This window comes from Sceloporus undulatus, chromosome 10 (assembly GCF_019175285.1).
Source record: "Sceloporus undulatus isolate JIND9_A2432 ecotype Alabama chromosome 10, SceUnd_v1.1, whole genome shotgun sequence".
NCBI lineage: Eukaryota > Metazoa > Chordata > Lepidosauria > Squamata > Phrynosomatidae > Sceloporus > Sceloporus undulatus.
Genome location: NC_056531.1, coordinates 9,753,647 through 9,776,882, shown reverse-complemented (window position 1 = coordinate 9,776,882; position 23,236 = coordinate 9,753,647). Strand labels below are relative to the sequence as shown.

Below are 23,236 nucleotides of genomic sequence, written 5' to 3'. Positions count from 1 at the left end.
AGACAGACAGACAGATAGATCATCCGGTAATCACCCTCAAAAGAGAAAGAAGGGTTACATTTAAAAAACCATCCACAACTGTAATGCCTATAGGCAGTTCATCTGAAGAGTAAACTGGTTTTTCCATTCTAACACATGTACAAAATGTACAAAGAGTTTTCATCAGAGGGAGGCAGGCTTATATTTAACCACTCACCTGGTCACCACTGGCAACTATGATTTCCAGGTAGACAAAGTGTGTGGGGTGGCGAACAGAGGAATCTATCCCTTATTTGCTAGTTTGCCACAAGAAGTGAAGACCTTCTTCCATGGTCAGTACAGATGTAGATGGCATAGGAAGAGGGAATAAAGTGCCTTTGCAAGATCAGCTCAATTACCATGAATGCTAAAGGTGGCAATGCTGCAGAGAAGATGTTTGGGGAAGAAATGATGCAAATTGACACAGTTTTAACTGCCATGGCTCCATGCTCTGGAATCCTGGGATGTGTAGACTGCAGTGGCACCAGAGCTCTCTGACAATGAAGGCTAAATAACTCACAAAAGTACACACCCCAGAATTCCATAGCCACAGCAGTTAAAGCAGTGCCAAACAGCATTATTTCTTTGGTGCAGATGCAACTTGGGTCTAGAGCAAAGCAAAGTAACAGCTTATGGGTCTAGAGCAAAGCAAAGCACTCTCCGCCCGACTCTTGTTCTATTGGTACGCAAATTTACATTTGTCTGCTTTTTTTTACTTACAAGGGACAAAAGCAGGCTAAAGATTTTTCCCCCTTTTGCAGGCTAGCAACTTCTGGGCACTTAGCAATGGAGCTGGCCTCCAGCCACAGCACTCTCCGGCCACCAAAAACCATGGCCAACAGTGGCTTTCCAATTCTGCCAGAAGCGCTGGCTGCATGGCAGCCGAGTCTCTCTCTCTCTATCCTCAAACTTATACAGAAGTGTAGATTCACATTCTACTTCCAGCTCCTGTTTGTAAGAAATAGACAAGAGCAAGATGCAATGGAGATCTGTTTAGTTTGAACGTTTTTTTAAAAAAGGTACTTTAGGAAAATGCCAAACAGTGGTGAGATAAAAATGAGGGTGTGAGGCAGAAGATGATGCTTGTTAACAACAAAGAAAAAGAGGCAAACCTCAGGCTCTTTGGAGAATCTTCCCAAGGGGCAGATGGGACATTGACCAAGGGACCAGTTTCCTGCTCCTTTACATTTCTGGCTTTGAGAACCCTTCACCTTCAGGTAAAAGAAAATCAGAGGGCAGAAGCACTCATTGGTTACAGTAGAGATTAATCTTTCTTATGTTCCAAGTATGATCATGTTATGGTTCAGTCTGAGAGGAGAAGAACCACCCAAGCATTTTTCCTCTTAGCTACCGGGAGGAATGTCTTTATAGTTTCCATGTGAGTGATTTCTATCCACACAATCAAATATTAAAAGCAACAAATTACAGATCTGATGTTACAGCAGCTCTGACGTGTTTTCTGATAGATTTTTGTTTCCAGAGCTTAGGCATATATACCCTCCAGAGAGATGTTTGTGGAGCTCTAGCAAATTGCATTGAAGAAAAAACAAGATGCACCAGCTTCAGATTTCTATAACTGCGATACACGTTTACAAACACACCCTCTTCAAAGGAAGCCGCCGAGTGATTTGTTAACTACAGTTGTGACAGAATGTAAAGCATGAAAGGGGGGGAAAATGAATTTGGTGCTGCCAGAAAAACACAGCACGGAGAGAGGCAGAGAGAGAGCAAGTTACCAGCGCTGCGTTCATTTGCATTTTTGCTAACTTTGGACCACTCCTCCCAACAAACTCCATTTTCAAAACCATCGCCAGATAATTTTAAGTCGCCAGGTGTAAACCAAGACGCATATGTGACTTTCGACTTGGGTCCAACTGATCCGAATTAGACTATACGCTGGCAGCACGGGCAGGATCAGAGTTAACATTGAAAAAATTGCACCAATGAAAGAAAAAAGAAGAGAGGGAGTGGGAGGGGAGGAAAAAAGAAATGTGGCAGCGCTTTTGAGACTAACTGGCTTTTATTTTAGCATGAGCTTTCATGGATACAAACTCAGTTCTTTGGATGCAGTACCGACTGGTACCCACCACTTGAAAACTACAATATACTATATATACTCAGCTATAAGTCGACCTCATGTCTAAGTCGAGAGCAGGTTTTGGGGCCAAAATCATGGATTTTGATATGACGCATGGATAAGTCGAGAGTAAAACTTAGAGGCATGTAACAAAGGATGTAAAGGATGGTGCAAAGGAAAATGATGCCAATGAACTTAGAAAATTCTGGCAGGAATAACTGTGCTCATCCTAAAGGCTGGATGGATGAAAGAATAGAGGGGATCCATACTTCTTTTTGGTGCTAAGCTCTTGCCTTTTATTCAGAGAAAGGAGATGGCTCCATATATATATATATATAAAGAGAGAGAGAGAGAGAGAGAGAGAGAGAGAGAGAGAGAGTTAAAATACAGTACTTAAACTGACCCATGGATGACCAGGTTTTGGGGGGTCAATTTTTGACTAAATTTTCTAGACTTATACATGAGTATATACAGTAAGTAAAAAATCAGTGCCAGATTAGAAATTCTCCAGCAGCAAGACATGAAAGAACAGCAACGTGCCTGCATTTCTTAAGACATACCTGGATGCTTTGTTCAAGGAAAAGTAAAACACACCATTTGCCTAACAAGGTATATCCTATAACCATTTAGGTACATTCCAGAAATGCTGGGGGAAAGAGATGGAGGGGAACAGCTGTTCTTCCACGGTGCTCTCAAGCCCTTGCCAGCGTTTCCAGTTTGCCAAAACACGCTAGCCCTTGGATGTTGTTTCAGAAAGGACACTGCCTGCAGAGGAGGCGGCTCTCGTGCCAGAAACCAACCCCTTCCTCCATTTGCGCACTCCTGAAGTGTGGTGCAAAAAATCAATGCCCAGTTTCGACACAGTCCCCGCTTCTCCAACAATTTTGTAACTTAGATCGCTTCCACTCGCTGGGGAAGCTTAACTGGCAACCCACTTAAATAAGACTGCCGCATGCCACCTGCATGTCAATATTCTGTCCCCGGGAGCAGAGCTCTCTGTTTTTAAGAGCAGCCCCAAAGAAACCTGGTCCTCAAGCTGCAGAAGAAAATCCCTCTCTGGCTGTAAGCATCCCCTGCTTTGACACTGGGGAGTGAGGTCTGGAGAAAGCATAATAAGCAAGGATGAAAATGATGAAAGGTTCTGCAGTGTAAGATGAGACTCACGGTGGATAGTGCCTAAAGCAGTCTGTCTTACATGTCTACTCAGGAATCAACCCTACCATGGCTCCATTGGGGTCCTCCTTCAGGAAAGCATGCAAGGCAGCTGCAACCTTAGAAAGTCCTTCCCAGGCTGGATCCAAACTGGAGAAATAAGCCAGTTTGACACTCCGCATCCGAGGAAGTAGACCAAAGCCTACAAAAGCTCCTGCTGCCCATTTCTTTCGTCCAGTTCGTCTCAACGGTGCTACAAGATGTCTCTATGTACAGACTAACACAGCTATGTCTTTGGATTCTAGTTTGACACTAGTTTCACTGCCACGGCTCCATGCTATGGAATTGTGGGGACTGTAGTTTGTGGAGTGCATGAGGAATCGATCCCTTATGTGCCAGTTTGCTCTAAGAAGTCAATTCCCTCTTCCACAGTCAATAAAGTACACTTACACTCCCCAGAATCCCACAGCACTGAGCCCTGGCATTTAAAACGGTGTCAAACCAGATTATTTCTCCAGTGCAACACCAGCCCCAGGTTCATCCCTTCAGTATCTTTGCTAAAGATGATGTTTACCTGGTTCTGCCACATTCAGCATCACTGTGGGACCCATGAAGGTCTGCAGGCAGCTTTCCCCAAAAAAGAATCCCCTCCAGTTCTTGACCACCCCAGAAAAGAAGCCTACAAGCACCCCAGAAGTTTGAGAAGAGCCACTTTAGGAAAGCTGAAAGTGTGGAGGGGGGGCTGTGAGAAGACAACCACCCCCTACAATGAAGGAGAAGGGGAAGGAATGGGGCCAAGAAGCAGGGCTGGAATGGCAGGCTGGCTCTTGGGCATCCACAATAAAGAGAAAGGCAGAGGCATCACTTTCCTTCCCTCCATGCCAAGGGCAGGACTTGACCAAGCCAGGGCATCATTGCAGGCTTTTCCCGCAGCCTTGGATATAGGCTGGTTTTTTAAAAAATAATAATTTTTGAAATGCTTTCCCCCCCTTGCAAGCCAGCCCTGTCTGGAACAATGAGCCCAATGCAATGCATGGGATCTCCCTCTGCCAAGGATGCTGACATGACAGCAAAACAACACAACCAGGATCCAAGAGGGAAGGCTGCAATAAAATAAAGATTTTAAACAACAAAAAAGGCTTGTTGGGGAGGGAGGAGGGGAAGACTGTTCTCCTTGCATGGAAGGCTGTTCTCCTTGCATGCCAGCTCATTCATTCATCCATTCCTTCCTCCTTCCTTCCTTCCCTCCCTCCATGATCTGACCCAAACCACACCCACCCTCTCTCTCTCTCTCTCTGTCCTCCTCCTCCTCCTCGCCTTCCTTCTCTGCCTTGAGCTCTGAAAGGATGATGCTCCTCTCTGGCTGGCTTCAGACGATCGCAGAGAAGACAGAGGAGGGGTCCAAAGGGGAGGAGAACCCTCCACGATTGATCACTGGAGCCCAGGGTCAACCTCCCTTGCTTTGCCTGCCAGAGGGAGGGAGAGAAAGGCAGCAAGCCCAGCCCAGGAGCCCTCCTGCAACCAGCTGCCAGCTTCTCATCCCTTCAGCAGCAGCAAGAGGAGGAGGAGGGAGAGAGAAGAACACACACAAGCTCAATGGCTCCCTCCCTAGCTGTCTCTTCTCTCTGGGACCTTGCAAGAGCATTGGGGTCAGATGGGTTTTTCTGGCAGTGCCTAGCTTCACCCTGAGAGTCCCCCCCCACTCCAGGGCTTTTCTGTCCATTTCAAGGAATGGGAGAGATGCTTTCTTTCTTTCTCTCTCTCTCTCTCTCTCCCTCTTCCCTTCCTTCCTTCCTTCCTTCTCACACTCCATTGCTTTTCTGGCCATTCAGGGAATAGGATGCCCACACATGGAAGGCTCCCACTTGAGGGAAAGGTAACTCTTTCCTCCTTCCCTGTGAAGAACTATCTATGTATCTATCATCTATCTATCTGTCTATCTAATCTTCTTTCTTTCTTTCTTTCTTTCTCTCTCTTCCTTCCTTCTTTGGTTCTCACACACCATTGCTTTTCTGTCCATTCAGGGAATAAAACGGATGCCCACACATGGAAGGCTCCCACTTCAGAAAAAGGGACTGTGAAGAACGATTCTTTCTCTCTCTTCTTTTTCTTCCTTCCTTCCTTCCTTCTTCCACTCCATTGCTTTTCTGTACATTTATAAAACCGAAGGGATGCCCACACATGGAAGGCTCCCACTTAGAAAAAAAGGTAACTCCTTCCCTTCCTCCTTCCCTGTGAACATCTATCTTTCTTTCCCTCCCTCCCTCCTTTTCTTCTCACACTCAATTGCTTTTCTGTCCATTCAGAGAATAGAATGGATGCCCACACATGGAGAGCTCCCACTTGAAAAAAAAGGTAACTTCCCTGTGAACAACCTCCTTCCCTTTCTTTTTCTTTTCTCCTTTCCTTCCTTCCTTCCTTCTTTCCTTCCTTTCTTCCTTCTTTCTCACACTCAATTATTTCTCTGTCCATTCAGAGAACATAATTGATGTCAACACCTGAAGGCCGCCACTTGGGAAAAAAAGTAACTTCTTGCCTTCCTCCTTCCCTGTGAACAACAATTCCTTCCTTCCTTCCTTCCTTCTTTTGTTCTCACACTCAATTGCTTTTCTGTCCATTCAGAAAATAGAATGGATGCCCACACATGGAAAGCTTGGAAAAAAGGGTAACTTCCCTGTACCCCACACTCCTAGGAAATGTTTTTGCTTAATGGTTGTACCCTCCATGAAAGTAATTATCACATTTGAAGATGAAAAAGCCTCGTTTCTCATTTTTCAAACCAGAAATTGAACCCCATACAATGCTGCGGGTGAACAAATCGAACTTTTAAAAGGAAGCTTTGCTTATAACGCAAATCTAAATGAAGCAATTAGATTCTAATTTATTCGGAGGGGGGGATTAGTAGACAGTAAAAATCAATCCGAGTTGTGAATGTAACATTCAATTACTTCTTTGATCCTGCTTCTCAATCATGATCTTGTCAAACAGGGAACTTTTTTGCTGACTGAGATTCACAGGCATGCAGGTGACTCCCAGATTTTGTCTTGACCGACAAAAGAAAACTGGAATTAGATTCACAGAAGTATCTTTGTTGCACCTCCTGAAATTCCATCTCATACCCATCTTGCCTATCCAAGGATTTTAACGCCTATCCAAGGAAGGCAAGGTGCACACAATGAAGTTAACAGCCCCTTTCTCCTCCCTTGAAATGCAAAGGTGGAGGAGGCTTTCTTGCAAGTATATGTGGCTCAGAGCAAAAGTCTCACACACACACACACACACTTTCCTATTTAAAAGCGATTCTAGGGTTGCCAATAATTGGAAGCAAGTGTGGATTTGACCCTAAACAGTGCTATTCACAAGCAGAGATCTTTAGGAGTGGGGCAATATCCACCATCCTCAGACTTCTGTTTCTTTCTTCTGAAAAGGTTTGAAACACCAACACTGTGCAGTCAGATACAACAGGAAACAATTGGGGGCCGTTCACACTGGAGAAATAAACTGGCGTGGAACTTGTTTATTTCCATGGAGTTCACACTCATCCCGACTACTATTGGTGCAGTTTGGGGGGGAGCGAGCAAAAAGCTCATTTGGCACCGGGTCCATTAATGTTTTTTTAAAGCACCACAACGATTCGCTACTTTGGTAGTGTGAACACACTACTGAATTGATTCAGATCAGGTACATTGTTCCCGGAGATGGAAGCACCTCCATTTTAAATCAGTATGGTGGCAAATGTGAGCGGCAACAGGGTTATAATGGCATAGAGAGATTCAATCGTGATAAACATAGTGGGAACGCTGGACCAATTCTGAATCAGTTCTGAATTGGCGCAGAGATACAAATCTTTTTGTTCAAAAATGTTAGTGTGAGTGGCCCCCAAGTGTGGAGGTGAGCTTACAAACTTTCTCCTGTCGGTTGCCTCCATGAAATTGCTCCTGGGTCCAAACTGCATTTTCAAATAATAAAAAAATATTGGAAACAATTCAAAGGACTTTCCAAAGGCTACAATGCTGTGAAGTCTGTCCTGGGAACAAGCTTTACTAATCTCATCGAGACTCCTTTCGAGTAGACTCATACACACACACGCACACAAACATTTCAGGATTATGCCATCCAGGGCATGGAAACTGGAAGATGCCACCATGCTACTAGCAGAAAATAGCAAAGACTTGGAACGATTGCTGAAGAAAGTCAAGGAAGAAGGTGCAAAGGCAGGTTTGCAGTTGAATGTTAAGAAAACAAAAGTAATGACCACAGGTGATTTCCATACCTTTAAAGCAGACAATGAAGATGCTGAAATAGTAAAGATTTTCTATAACTTGCCTCAGTCATTACTTAGAATAGAGACTGCCGTCAAGCAATCAGAAGACTAGGACTTGGGAGGGCAGCTATGAAGGAACCAGAACAGATCCTGAGGTGTAAAGATATATCACCGAATACTAAAGTTAGGATGGTCCATGCTATCGTATTTCCCATTTCTATATATGGTTGTGAAAGCTGGACAGTGAAGGAAGTGGATAGGAAGACAATCAACTCATTGGAAATGTGGCACAGGAGAAGAGTTTTGTGGATCTGGTAGAATGTTAATAGATGGGTCTGAGAGCAAATCAAGCTTGAACTCTTCCTAAAAGCCAAAATGGCTAAACCGAGAAGGCATGACTCACTAGAAAAGACAATAATGCTTTGGTAAGGTTGAGAGAAGTAGGGAAAGGGGGGAAAGACTGTATTCCAGATGGAGAGACTCAATAGACTTGAACAGGGGTGCTGATAGCAGGGTGACTGTTGGAAATCTTCCATTCGCCGCCTTGAGTCCCTATATTGGGAGAAAGGTGGGATATAAGAAAATAAATAAATAAATAAATAAATAAATAATTTTAATGCAGTGGTTCTCAAACCTTAGTCCTCTAGGTGTTTTGGACTTCAGCTCCCTGAATTCCTGACTTTTGGCCAAGCTAGCTGGGACTTCTGGGAGTTAAAGTCCAAAACTCTTGGGAGGACCAAAAGATTGGGAACCACTGTTTTAATGCGCCCTGTTTTAACCTGTATGTTTCCATGGCTTTGCGTGTTTTAATCTATGGTCTGAAACACCCTGCAGAAATCATCCACTTTGAGACCGCTTGAACTGTCCTGGCTCAGCGCTAAAGAATCCTGGGAATTGTAGTTTTGGGAGACACTAGGCCTTCCCTGTCAGAGAGCTCTGGGGCCACAAGAACTACAATTCCCAGGATCCCCTGGCACTGAGCCAGGACAATTCAAGCGATCTCAAACTGGATTGTTTCTGCAGGGTGTTTTGCTCTGTTCTGCTGTGGGCCCACAACAAACTACAAAAGCAAGAATTCCATCACTTTGAACCAGACAAGTTAAAGCGGTGTCAAACCAGGTTATTGCTCCAGTGCGGATGCCGTCTATGTTAAACCTCTTTACTCACCCCCACCTACAGGGATTTAAGAAAGACAGTGGTCCCCAAAGTGCACCCTTTAAGGGCTTGTGGACTTCAACTCCCAGAAGCCTCAGCCATGTTGGCCAATAGCCTGGGATTCTGGGAAATGAAGTCCAAAATTCCCTTAAAAGAGCCCAGTGTGGAGACCACTGAATAAAGAGATATAAAAAGGAGTACTAAGCTTCCTGGGGCTGAGGGAGCGACCTCTTTAGCTGTATCTACACTGTAGAAATAAGGCAGTTTGGCCTCGCTTTCGCTGCCATAGCTGACTCCTGGGCTTTGTCGTTTGTTGAAGGCTCTCTGACAGAGCCAGACTGACGACCTCCCCAAACTACAAACCCTAAAATAGAACCCTGGCCAGTTAAAGCGGGGTCAGACTGTTTTTTATTCTGCCATGTGGCTGCACCCACACAGAAGGCCGCTCTCACTAAGAGCTATTGAGGGCCAGGTTGGGGTCTTTTCGCTCTCTGCCTAGAGACGGACGAACTAGGAGGCGCTTAATTGGCTGGCCTTTTTTCCCAGCCCGCCTCGTCTCTGCGCCGATTGGTTCTCTTCCGCCCAGCGAGCGATGCCTGATTGGTGCGCTCCTCTGGCTGCTGACGTCCCCTCTAACGCGCACCAAACTTCGCCTCGCCTCGCCTGGTGTTGGGCGGAGCCTATTAGAAGCCTGGCTGTCACTCTTAATCCTCTAGCCACGCCTTCTTGTGGGCCTTCAAATAGTTTGTCATTTCTGAGGGAAATCTGTGGGAGGGGTTTCTGGGCAAAATGTGTGTGTGTCCTGGCCATCCCCTGAGGCTGAGAGAGTGTGACTTGCCCAAGGGCACCCAGTGAGCTTCCATGGCCTAACGGGGATTCGAACCCTGGTCTCCCATTGTCATAAACCAACACTACAAACCATGCTGGATCCTTATACAGCCAAATATACATTTATTTCATTTATTTGCCACCTTTCTACACAAACACTGGCTCCACCTGCTGATTCTGGTGTGCCTTCAAGTCATTGCTGACTTAGGCCAACCCAATGGTTGACCAGCCGAACCCAAATTGTGCCCAGCAATGGCTCCTTTTCATCCTGGAGAGAAGTGACCAGTGGGGTCCCACAGGGCTCTGTCCTGGGCCCAGGGCTATTCAACATCTTTATCAATGACTTTTTGAATTGTGGTGCCCAGAACTGGACACAGGATTCCCAGTGAGGCCTGACCAAAGCAGAATAGAGTGGCACTATCAGACTGTATCTGCACAGACCATATGAGCCCTACTCAAACCATAGATTATACCTCTGTCTTACCCAGGCAATATTATTACAGACTTTAACAATGCCATCCAAAGAACAGCAGTTTACACAATATCACAGAGTTGGAAGAGACCCCCAAGGGCCATCCAATCCAACCCCCTGCCATGCAAGAACCCACAATTAACGCACCCCTGACAGATGGCCATTCAACCTCTGTTTAAAAACCTCCAAAGAAGGCGACTCCACCAAACTCCAAGGGAATGTTGTCCTCTGTGGAATGGCTTTTACTGTCAGGAAGATCCTCCTAATGTTGAGGTGGAATCTCTTTTCCTTTAGCTTGCATTCATTGCTCCGGGTCCTATTCTCTGGAGCAGCAGAAAATAAGCTTGCTCCATCCTCAGCGTGACACCCTTGAAATAAACATAGCGGTTCAACTTCCAATACGCCATCATTTGTGAGATGATTAACAGACATAAATCTGACATCAGGAATGGCAGTGGTCAGTAAGGAATGAGGAAACATTTCCGTCTCCTAGGGAATTCTGTCGCCAACATTGGGGTGACCATTCTGGAACAAACAAACTTCAAAAACAGGTTCTAGGGTGAGGCAGCTGAATAAGAATTCTTCAAGAAGTCTCCTGTGATTTTAATAGGAACAAAGGCTTTAAAATCACACAACGTGCACCTATAATATAAGGATGTGTTTCCTTTCATGCAGTGACTCTTTTGCGAATTGCTACAATCTGCATTTTTGGCATGACATTTTCTTCTGGCCTCACTGCTCCCAATGTGGCCCTAAACCCTCCATGGACATTGCGTTCATATTTGTAACTCTACATAAAATTCTTCTTGCATCTGATGAAGGGCAGTCCCCAACTGTTTATGACATTTGTTACCGAGGCTGCCTTATAAAGGAAATTTGGATATTCTGGGACTACCTTAAGATATCTCAGAATAGTTCTAGGCTACCTTTAATCCAAATCCACCTGCAGTAAACAACACTGATTTATTTTATTTTTTCCTTTACTTTCTTTTTCTTTTTTGGTTGGGCTTTTGAGTGATAGCTTATGACATGTCTTGCTGCACTCTAATCAACCATCCGAAAGCATTTTCTAATGTACTGCTTCCTAATGTAAATCTCTTCTACTTAACATCAAAATTATCTGCTGCTCTCAGTGTAGTAGGGTACAGACTCATTCCTGAGAGGTGATAAGACCTCTTGCTTCAAAATACAGCACAGGCATTAAGTAATCAACTGGAGCACTGCAAACACTAATAGATACTGCCGCTCAGCTTGTTCAGAGCTGGGGCACCTTCCAAACTCATTTCACACTGAAATTCTGCCGGCATTTAGGATGCTATTTTGCTATCAGTGTGCACATGTTATATAGAGGGCATCACCAAAACGTTATTCTTCCGACAATAAGAGCAAAACAACCTGAAAATCAGGAGCAGTTGATTTGCTCAGTAGTCACGACTTGACTGTATTATGTGAAGGAGGACTTCAGCAGGCTTGGCATTCACAGAAGCTGTATAATATTTGCATGACTGCAAGGACCTGGTTTTAATTTGAAGGCTAGACCTGCCACTTGACTGGGATGTGTGTGCATTAGATGCTAGTAATTAGTTTATTGTTGTTGATGATGCTATCCTGTTTTATCCCAAAAAACTGAGACTCAAAGAATCGTAGAATCATAGAATTGGAAAAGACCACAAGGGCCATCCATGAATGGCATGGGGTACGAAACAGAACCCCGATGGACCCCACAGGTCAATGGCGAGGGAGTCGAATAGGAGTCCTCCAACACCACTGTCTGGGTTTGCCTCTCCAGGAAAGAATGGAACCATTGTAAAAAAGTACCCCAAAGTCCCATCCAGCCCCAGAAGCAGGATGCAGCAACCACATGCTGTGGCCTGCTCACGGAGCAAAAAGAAGCTCCCCAAAGGGGCTTCTTTTTGCACCGTAGAAGGGGTGCCATAACCACCATGGTGCAGCGTTATGACGCCCCTTATGCGCAGCGTTGTTAGAGTGCTGCGCACGAGGGATGTCATTGTGGTACACGCTGTGTAAACAGGCATGTGCCAAGATGGCGCCCCAGCGAAGGAAGAAGGGCTTGGAGCGTGTGAACTTCTTCACCCCTAGTACGCAGTCAGGCTGGTGCAAAGTGCCAGTCTGTACTGCCTCTCAGTCTGTATGCCTCTAGAATTACTAGGGACAGGCCCTTGCTTTGTCCTGTTTTTGCTCCTTGTGAATCATTTGTTCCATTTCTGATATCCAGGTAGAAATGCCGTAGTAACCTACAGCAAGAGAGAGGCATCAGAGAAAAAATTAACAGAAAGTCTCTAAGGTGTTACAGGGTGGGATTCTGAGAACTGAAGACATGAGTATATTGAGAGACCCCAGATGCTGATGGAGGCGAGGAAAGTGGAAAACTGGGTGGAAAGGGAATGGAAGAGCATGGATGACGCATTGGGAAACAGAGGGGAGGCACTCTAAACTGCAACATTTTATTGCTATTCTACCTTGTAACGTCGTAACAATTTTTTGGCTTGAGGTGGTACAGCTATAATTCTTTAGGATTTATAGTTTCTTGTGGGTTTTTTGGGCTGTGAGGCCGTGTTCGAGAAGAGTTTATTCCTGACATTTTACCAGCAGCAGCAACATCAAAAGTAAACTCTTCTAGAACGCGACCTCACAGCCTGAGAAACCCACAAAAAACGATGGCTGTCGGCCGTGAAAGCCTTTGACTTCACTTTAGGATCTGGTCTCACATCCCTGCCCCTACTAGCTGGTCTCTAGAAATTAAAACTCATAGAATCATAGAGCTGGAAGAGACCGCAAGGGCCATCCAGTCCAACCCCCTGCCATGCTGGAAATCTCAATCAAAGTATCCTCGACAGATGGCCATCCAGCCTGTGCTCAAAGACCTCCAAGGAAAGAGACTCCACTATACTCCAAGGGAGTGTGTTCCACTGTTGAACAGCCCTTACTGTCAGGAAGTTCCTCCTAATGTTGAGGTGGAATCTCCTTTCCTGTAGCTTGCATCCATTGCTCCAGGTCCTACTCTCTGCAGCAGCAGAAAACAAGCTTGCTCCCTCCTCAGTATAACATCCCTTCAAATATTTAAACAGGGCTATCATATCACCTCTTAACCTTCTCTTCTCCAGGCTAAACATCCCCAGCTCCCTCAGTCACTCCTCATAGGGCATGGTTTCCATTTTAGTTGCCCTTCTTTAGACACGCTCCAGTTTCTCAATGTCCTTTTTAAATTGTGGTGCCCAGAACTGCACGCAATATTCTAGGTGGGGCCTGACCAGAGTAGAATATAGTGGCACTATTACTTCCTTTGATCTAGACACTATACTTCTATTGATGCAGCCTAAAATTGCATTGGCCTTTTTAGCTGCCGCATCGCACTGTTGACTCTCTTGTTCAATTTGTGGTCTACTTGGACCCCCAGATCCCTTTCACATGTAGTTTCATTCAGCCAGGTGTGTCACTATTTTTATATGTGTAAAATGTATGTGATAATTTGGACTTCTAGTCTAGCTAGAGGCCCTGCCACTTAGCCTCCAATACTTAGGAAATGCATGAAACTATTTATGGGAAATACAAGCATCATATGTCTAGAAGCACTATGTTCTCCTGTCAGTCAACATATTTTGTGCGAATCTGCTATTTTACCTCTTGGGGCATTTTTTGATCAATACTGGGATATCTTTGGACCTCCAGATGCTTTTGGACTGCCTCTCCCATAATTCTTCACCACTGACTACTGTATATATTGCACAGGGTTGGTGGGTCAAAAACATGGAGGGCTAGAGAGCAAAATTCAACAGTTAAAAGTACTGAAGATATTATACACTCATCCCTCCATATTTGTGGCTTTGATATTTGTGGTTTTGATTATTCACGGATTTGATTAATATGTTCTCTCTAGGAATATCTAGGTCCTCCAGTGCAACTCTATGGTCAACTTTAACTAAATGTCGCACTGAAAGACCTAGAGATTCCCAGAGAGAATACTCTACTAGGCCTTTGTAGCTCCTCCAGCGCAGTTCTCTGGTCAATGTCTGTTGGATGTTGACCACAGAGTTGCACTGGAGGAACTAGAGATTCCTAGAGCAGTGTCCTCTCGGGTAAAAACATGTTGTTTTTGTTATTTGCTGTTTTTCTATATTCATGGGGGTCTTGTGCCCCTAACCCTAGCAAATATGGAGGGACAAGTGTATAAGGAAATTAGCTAACAAAACAACAACAACACAACAGCCACTATTTGATTACTTTTTTAATTAGGCGACTGACTTAATTTGGAATTGGATTAAGTTGGAATTTCAGCATAAACATTTCATGCTGAATTAAATTATTAGTAATGCTATTATTTAATTAAATGACCCTTGCTGCCAAAGTACCAACAAAATTTTACAGTTCCTTATTGATTCTTTCCCCAAAGCCTAGTTGTCCTGAACGTTTGCAGAATTAGTTATTTCTTCTTGTTAGTCCCTCAGGAGAATTGCAAAGTGGAAGATGCCTGTTGCTCAAGAGTGGTTCTAGTGAGATGAATTGTGTTAAAGGACTACTACTACGTCAGCAAACTGAATTTGGAAGCTGTTATCCCCGGGATTTTTGGGGGGTGATCTACATTAAGCCAAAGAAAGGGTGTGTGTAAGGTGATGACATTATAGAGATGCAAGAAAGGGAAGGAAAGAACTTGGCAAATGAGAAATAAATATGAAAGCAATTGTTTGGAAGCTGGAAGCTGCCTTGATTCCCTTCTTTGGGAAACAGGAGGATATAAAAAAAGTGATAGATGATGTAAGCTGTCTGGATCCTGCAGTTGAGGCGGCATATAAATAAAAATTATTATTATTATTATTATTAAATTTTTGAGGCCTATCCTCAAAAGATGGACGAAGGCTGTGGAAAGAATAAAAATATGGATGGCATTTTACAGCTTTATTCTTGTAAGGCTTCTAGTGCAGACATTTAAATGTCTAATGTAAATTTAAAAGTTACTTTGTCACAATGCTTGTCCCTCCACATTCTCTGGGGTTAGGGACACAGGGCCCTTGTGAATGTGGAAAAACCGCAAATGACAAAAACACTACGTTTTTAGCTGAGAGAACACCTCTCTGGGAATCTGTAGGTCCTCCAGTGCAACTCTGTGGTCAACATCTGCCAGACAGTGACCATAGAATTGCGCTGGAGGAGCTACAAAGGCCTAGTGGAGGGTCATCTCTAGGAATCTCTGGCGAGTTACAGACCGCCCAAAACAGCCAGGGCAGTTCAAGCAGCCACAAAGTATGTTTTGACCAGTGGTCCCCAAAGGGTGCCCTTTCAGAGGTTTGGGACTCCAGCTCCCAGAAGCCTCGGCCATGTTGGCCAATAGCCTGGGATTCTGGGAGCTGAAGTCCAAAAGCTCTAAAAAGGCACCGTTTGGGGGGGGGCACTGCGTTTGGCCTGAGGGAGGCCTTGCCCGCCTCTGGGAAGCTTGAGCGACAAGGAAGAGAACCAATCAGGAAGGGATTCCGAGGAGAAGGGGCGGGAAACAAGGGAGGATTTAATTTGGCCATGGGCGCGAAGGGGGGGTGTGTGGCTGCAGCGAAAAGGGCGAATCAGGGGGTTCGTTCTTGAGGGAAGCGGCGTTCGGAAGCGGCGTTGTGAGGGCTCCTCTGGAGGGTGAGTGAGTGGCGAGGGCGGGAGACGGAGCTTGGCTGCCCTGGCGCCTGAGGAGGCAGGGCTTGCCTTCCTTCTCTTGGGGCGCTTCCCCTCTCGACTTCCAGACCCCATTTTGGTGGTCTCCCCCCCTCCTTAGTGCAGTAGTCCCTAAACTGTTCTCTTTAAGGGCTTTTGGACTTCAACTCCCAGAATCCCAGGCTATTGGCCCAAAGGGCTGAGGCTGCTGGGAGCTGGAGTCCAACATCTTACAGGGCATCCTTTGGGGACCATAGACTCAGTGGTCCCCAGGCTGTGCTCTTTAAGGGCTTTTGGACTCCAGCTCCCAGAATCCCAGGCTATTGGCCCAAAGGGCTGAGGCTGCTGGGAGCTGGAGTCCAACATCTTACAGGGCATCCTTTGGGGACCATAGACTGAGTGGTCCCCAGGCTGTGCTCTTTAAGGGCTTTTGGACTCCAGCTCCCAGAATCCCAGGCTATTGGCCCAAAGGGCTAAGGCTGCTGGGAGCTGGAGTCCAACATCTCTGAAAGGTCTCCCTTTGGGGACCACTACCTTAGCATCGCCTTGTATCTCCCGATTGTTTCCTTAGTATCCCCACACAGGCTCCTTTGTCCAAACAAACGGGGAAAGCTCCTCCAGACGGGAAGCTAGCCTGGCGAGGGCCTCCAGAGCTCCAGCCCTTTCTCTTCAGCATGGCTTTGCAGCCCCTTTCGGTCCCAAACACACTGCAGAAAGAACGCAGTTTGAGACCGCTTGAACTGCCCCGGCTCAGGGCTAGAGAATCCTGGGAATGGTGGTTTATTGTGGGCCCAGAGCTTTCTCCCACAGAGAAGGCTCAAAGTCTCACAAACACTACACTTCTGGCATGGAAGGGAGTGGGGTATATGTATTGTGTGTATGTGTGCGTGCATTGTTCTGTTGTTGAATGGCAATATATACCCCACTCACTTTCATTCCAGCATTCTCTGCAGACGCCGGCCACAGATTCTGGCGAAACGTCGGGAATAAACTCTTCCAGAACACAGCCACAAAGCCCCAAAAACCGACAAAAAAGTATGGGTGCCAGCTGCGAAAGCCTTTGACTTCAAATTAGGTGATGCTTATGACCTTTATGCGAGAAGCTTCATGTGTGTATGGCCAATACGCATGTGATAAAGTCCCAGGAACAGACCAGGGAGCGATAACAATAACCTTTCAGTTTTTAAAAACTGGTCCTGTAAATATATTAATCAACAGCCGTGGGGGAATTAAGCAGGAAAGAACTGATGAGGTGAAATAATGGTGATTCTTTCATTCGCTTAACAGCACAATCTTAGAATACGTCCTCTGTATTTGGCTTCAGTAAGGCTTACATTGACTTCAGTAAAGTTTACACCCAGAAAGCTGAATATACGATTGTAACCTCATTTCTTCATGTCAGACATTCACCTCAGAGATAGGAAGACGTTTGGTGTGCAAAAGAAAATTGCAGCCCTGTTGACAAGTTTGTGTTTGTCTGTTGGACATATTATGAAAGACACTACCACTGTATAGTGCAGAATCTTTTTTATTTTGGGGGCAGAAAATGTACAAAAGGTAAAGATGCTTTTTTAAAAACCCCTATTTGGTTTGGTGTTTTTTTTGGTCGTGGATTTCAGCTCTGGTTAGTACTTGGCTGGGAGACTGCCAATGAATGCCAGGCGCTGTAGGCTCTATTTCAGAGGAAGGAACAAAGCCACCAAAACCCTGTGAACTCCATGGGGTTGCCATAAGTCGACCGGTAACTTGAAGGCACGTATACACACACATCATTCTCATGTTATGTTCAGGAACACTGCATCTAAAGACTCTACAGTCACCCCTCTGTTTTTGCAAGGGATCCGTTCTGGACCCCCCTCTGCGAAAACAGAAGATTGCCTTTATTCAAGCCCCATTGACTTGAATGGTGGTGCGGGCAGCCATGGGCGCACACCCCATTTTGTCCCCCTCCGTTTGCCACCCGCAAATGGGCGAGGGACACAGATTTCAAGCCTGCGAAAACGGAGGGCCGATTGTACTAACAACCAGCTGTAGGCCAAGGAGTCATTTCTTTGTTCAAAACGTTTTTGCTCTATCTTCTTAAAACTAAAAGAATTTCTAACAGCTCTGAAGAAAAGGAAGAAGTAAAGTAACAATTTAAAATTGTACATTGTACACTGTTTCTTAAATAGGATATAAGACTTGATCATTTCAGTTCTTCTTGGAACAGAAGAATATTGTGATATTGTTCGTTTTAATTGCATTGTTAGTAACAGATATTATACTTATACTCTAATGACAAGATGAGTATCCAGAAACTGAGGAAATAGGAGTATCAAATTTCAGAAATCCAGTGAAATTAATAGGGAGTTATGTATAGACAATTGTGCTTAGTCTAATGTCTGTTTGTTTGGTTGTATGATGGTTGTTTATGTTTTAATAATACAAAAATGAATTAAAAAAGAGAGAAAAAACCTGGCAGTTTCACTCCTTCAGAAGTTGAATGAAAGCTAAAGAGAAGGAATGCTTTCTACTTACTGTAAAATGGCTAGTTTAGCAGTGCCTATTCTGCATGTTGTTTATTTGCTGATGACAATGTACTGTTACTTACTTGAAAAATTGATATCTCTACCCTTCATGCGTCTGTACCAAAACAAAAATGTGCATTGAGTGCGTTGTGGGACATTTTCTGACTACTGTGAAAAATTCTGTATGGTTTCAAGGTATGCTGGTTATATTTCCTGAGCTTAGTAAGAATTCAAGTGCTCGCTCTCCCTAACAAAATAGGGCCAACCTACTGACCAGACAGTTATTTCTGCTTCTTGTCATCATGGTTTGCCAACAAGTGGCATGGGACATTCTTGTCCCAGGGCATTACAACTGACTGGGCTATGGCAGTCTTTGTATTCAGTGCTACTGTTCTTCGAGAACAGTGCACTAGAATGCCATATGCATCAATGGAGGGTTTTGGTCCAATGTCAGGTCCAGAATGTAAGAGCAGGTTCAGTATTCCCACAAAGTTGTCTTTTGCTTTTTCTCCCCTTGATGCTTAAGCTTTTATTGTCAATCTTTCAGTGTGATGCTATCCAACCAGTGTCTCAGAGAGAGAGAGAGAGAGAGAGAGAGAGAGAGAGTCCTTTTGTCGTCCTCCAGGGTCTTACTACAGTATTCCAGGTCTAGCAGCTCTACCAAAAACTGAAATAACCTCCACCATGACCACTGTGTGAAATTGCATTATTCATTTTGTGCACTTTAGCAGTGGTTAATGCTGTTTCTGAACTGTTTTGATAACTAGTTCTTAGGAGAGAACAGAAATTAGTTTATATGGTGAGGTGGTCCAGATTTTCCCCCAGTTCTCATCAGGCATATATTTTTAAGGTTTGATTCCTGGACTAATCTTGCCCTTTTCTGTTTGCCAGATGAATCCTCTATGATGGCTTTGTAAAGACTAGCCTTCTAGCTTTATAGAAATAATTAACACAGAATGTTCCATACATGGTTAAGGTTCTTATTGGTCATGAGGTTATGTCTATATGGTGTGTACGTTTATGTAGGTGAATCTAGGGGCCTATACAGACAGGCCAAAATAAAGCTGCTTAGGGTCACTTTGGAGGTATGCTCTTTAGATTTTGCATGCGTCCTAAGAGGCCGGAAGCCATGCCAAAGCCACACTCCAGTCCTAAAGACTGGACCACAGCTTTGGCCCAGCTTCTGGCCTCTTAGGACGCATGCATCATTTAAACAGCATACCTCCAAATTGACCCGAAGCAGCTTTATTTTGGCCTGTCTGTATGGGGGCCTAGGTGACTCAGGATAATGTTGCAGAGTGTCTACATTGTACATCTGGTTCTGTAGCAATTCTGCAACAACAAAAATGTTTCTCTGAGAATGAAACATTCTGTTCTGGTGTATGATACTGTAGTTGAAAGACTGTATCTGGACTGTGAGGTGGAAGACTGAGGCTGGAATTCCTCCTGAGCCATGGAACTCGAATGATAATCTTGGGCCAGTTATTCTCAGCCTTCTGCGTTTCATAAGTTGTTGTGAAATGAAGTGGGGAGGAGGAAGAAACCTTGACTTCATTGGAAGAAAGCCATCATAGGACTAAGAAAGCAACAATGTTATACATTTTTATTCTTATTCACTAAAGAGAATGGGAACAAGAAATTAATGCAGTTGCAGTTTTAGTGAGATGGATTGTGGCATCAATACAAGTGATATGTGTTATTAAATTTTCAAAAAATTCTAAAACATAACATTGCTTCAGACCATCTGTTTCTGAGTTTGAATAATTTAACGGCTCTTAAACGTTTTGTTCCATTTGTAGCACTCTAGAAACATACGTGTTCATTGTCCTAGTTAGGAATTTTGTTCAAAACTCAGGCTGTATTGTTGGATGTCCATTTTGCTGGATATCCAGTGTTGAGAATTTCAGGGACGTGATGAGATCTGAAATGTTACACCATATTTTAATGTGTTGGTACAACTAGTTAATGGTTAGTTTAATTTTTGGAGTAACATTTGGATACTTTAAAGTAGTAATGTCAAACTTTTAGCTAAATCCCAACAGGCTACTTGGAAACCACTATTTAAATTGGTATTTTAAGGCCTGTTACAGACTGCCCAAATAAAGCTGCTTCGGGTCTCTTTGGAGGCATGCTATTTAAATGATGCTTGGGTCCTAAGAGTTCGGAGGTCGCTCCAAAGCCACACTCCATTCCTAAGCACCAGAGTGCAGCTTTGGTGCAGCTTCCGCATTCTTAGGATGCATGCATCATTTAAACAGCATACCTCCAAAGAGACCCGAAGCAGCTTTATTTTGGCAGTCTGTAACAGGCCTAAGTGTCTCTTCCTATAATCAGAAAGACGGTCACCAACTGATGCGTTGGCCATGTATGAATACTGTGGCAGTTTGAAATAGTTGCTGAATTGGTGGAGGAATTACGTAGAACAATGACATCACAAGATATTGAATAAATCTGTCAAAGCTAACATATGCTTGATTTGACTACTTCTTTATCCTTGTACACTTGTCCCTCCACATTCGCTGGGATTACGGGCACGTTCCCATGAATGTGGAAAAACCGCAAATGACAAAAACACTATGTTTTTACCTGAGCGAACACCTCTCTAGGAATCTCTAGGTTCTCCAGTGCAACTCTGTGGTCAGCATCTGCCAGACATTAACCATAGTGTGCTGGAGGAGCTACAAATATCTAGAGAGATGTTCTCTATAGGAATCTCTAGGTTCTTCAGTGCGACTTTTGGTTAAAGTTGACCATAGAGTTGCACTGGAGGATCTAGATAATCCTAGAGAGAACATATTAATAAAATCCATGAATAATCAAATCTGTGAAAGTCAAAACAATAAATTGGAGGGACAAGTGTAGTCTATTTTGACTTCAGTGGCTCTTGTAGGTCAGTCAGGCAGAAATTCCCCTCCATTAAAAGTTACTTGTTTCTTAATTTGTGGTGACTCTCCAGATGCTTTGGACTAACCATTTCAGTGGCCATGCTAGCTAAGGACTTTCTTACAAATATGTCTAAACATCTGGAAGGCCAAGCTTCTCCACTCCTATTTCACCTGGAGATGCCAGGAGTTGAGCATCTGGAGTCAAAGTGTATGCTTCACTACTGAATTATGATCCCTCTCCATTCACCCCCACAACCTTTGTAACTGAAAGTGTGGAGAGTGATTTAAAACCTAGTCAAACAGAGCTGTCTCTACTTTTAAGCAATGTGAGAATGTTGCCTAAGGCAACAGGTACTGAATGGCATGGAATGGATAGAACTTGATGAGCTTGGGAAAGTTATTTTTCTTCAGTGTTGGAGCTTTCAAACTCCAATAGCCAGCATATTTATTTGTATGTATTTATTTTCATACACAACTTTCTTTCCCATACTTTTTGTTTGCAATTTTTAAAAAAATGTTATGCAATTTTGTCTTTAAAATACAACTTGCAAAAGGAAACCAACAGAATAAGAAATAGATTGAGCAAGCTGTTATTTCTATCATTGGGGATTAACCCCAGTGCCTGGTGAAATCATTCCAAAGCCATAGGATATACTGCGATAAACTGTCAAGGCACATCTTTCCAGACAACATGTAGTACAGGGGGATCACTGATGGATAAATCAGCATTTAGAAACTGGATAGACAGCAACCGAATCTCACAACATTTGTCCTCTGTCTCTTGTCTTTTCACGGCTTGAATTGTGTAAGTTCATTCCTCCACTGAGACAGTTTGCCAAATTCTTTATCCAAGCGCTCATGTTAAGTCCAAGGTCTTCCATTGCTTAGCTATTTCAGTCCTTGCAATGGCTGAAGGGAGATATAGTCACTGAGTAGTACTGATCCATTTTGGGCAGGATTTACTAGCAACAGTAATGCTACTGGCTGCCATGTTTGAGATCATACTCCACTTGGTCCCCCAAATAAGATATTAGAAGGGTGTGACTTTCAACATTTTTCCTTTCTTCAGTATGTTTTGGGACGTGAACATGGAGAGAATCAGTTTTACTTAGCGGTCACTTTTCCACATGACCTTGGAGCCAGAGGTGCAACTAAAAGGTTAGTCTAAGAACCAGCTATAGAGCCACAGTGCTCTAAAGCTGTGCTAGAAGAGCCAATGCAGAAGAATGTTATCACTCCCTGGCTTCCTTGGCAGATGAAAGGATTTGTACCTTTGTCACCTGTATAATTTCCACTTCTTCAGAGTGATGCCAGCCACAGACGCTGGCGAAACGCCAGGAAGAAACTCTGCTAGAACATGGCTACATAGCCCGAAAACCCCACAAAAAACTATTATAAAATGTTTGTTTTAGATATTTGAAACTGGAATGGCACAAGACAAAGCCTGTTTATTTCTGGCACTCCTTTTGTTCTGTAAGTGGTATATTAAGGCATAAAAAGTTTGGATTCAATTTTGAGAACAGGATAGATTTCAAAACAAGCCAATACTCTTTTCACAACCAGCATGATGTAGTGGATTGAGCACTGGACTATGACTCTGGAGAGCAGGGTTCAAATCCCCACTATGCCACAGAAACCCAGTGGCGACCTTGCACTCAACACACTCTCTCAGCCTCAGAGAGAAGTAATAGCAAGCCCCCTCTGAACAAATCCTGCCAAGAAACCCCCATGATAGGTTCACCTTAGAGTCTCCATACTTTGTAAAGGTTTTGGAGGCACATGACAAGAACAATAATAGCTGATTGAGGGTTTGTCAAATAAAGTAGAACATCATCTGCATGAATCCCAAAAAACATGAGTCCTCCTATTAATAGACCTTTTATGTTTAGCTCTAATAACATTTGCCAGCAGTTCCACCACTACTGTGAACAGTAATGGACAATCTTATTTCATTCCTCTGGTCAATAGGTTGGGTCCATAACCTGTCTTGTTAACATGGATAAGGGCCAGTGAATCCTTGCATAGCTGAGTTATGTGTCACACAAAGTTGTACCCATTACTTGATCAAACCCTCATTTGAATAGTACCTCCATTTCACTTGGTGAGAAGGTTTGAGTGCATCTAACAATGAAGGGAGACTGGTAACTTCTGCTTACTATAAAAGTGGGCAACATTAAGTTATATAGGCGGGATACAGACGGGCAGGGGAAGACGTCTTGGAGGTGT

At 44.0% G+C, this 23,236-nt stretch overlaps 2 protein-coding genes across 12 annotated transcripts in view; one reads left to right on the top strand and one right to left on the bottom strand.

Annotated features, from left to right (window-relative positions):
• The window catches only part of ARVCF (ARVCF delta catenin family member), a 640,643-nt gene extending 635,883 nt beyond the window's left edge, over positions 1-4,760 (bottom strand). For 4 of the 10 annotated variants that reach the window (XM_042441594.1, XM_042441603.1, XM_042441600.1 and 1 more), the window contains exon 1: positions 4,526-4,758. The gene's annotated coding sequence lies outside the window, so the exon portion shown is untranslated. Of the gene's footprint in view, positions 1-4,525 lie in introns of all 10 variants that reach the window. The other 6 variants (XM_042441596.1, XM_042441601.1, XM_042441605.1 and 3 more) reach the window with 4 other exon arrangements.
• Positions 4,761-15,534: 10,774 nt separating this feature from the next.
• Positions 15,535-23,236, top strand: part of TANGO2 (transport and golgi organization 2 homolog) — a 96,701-nt gene continuing 88,999 nt past the window's right edge. Inside the window, exon 1 of one of the 2 annotated variants that reach the window (XM_042442091.1) lies at positions 15,535-15,603. The gene's annotated coding sequence lies outside the window, so the exon portion shown is untranslated. Of the gene's footprint in view, positions 15,604-16,607; positions 16,694-23,236 lie in introns of those variants that run through there. The other variant, XM_042442092.1, reaches the window with a different exon arrangement.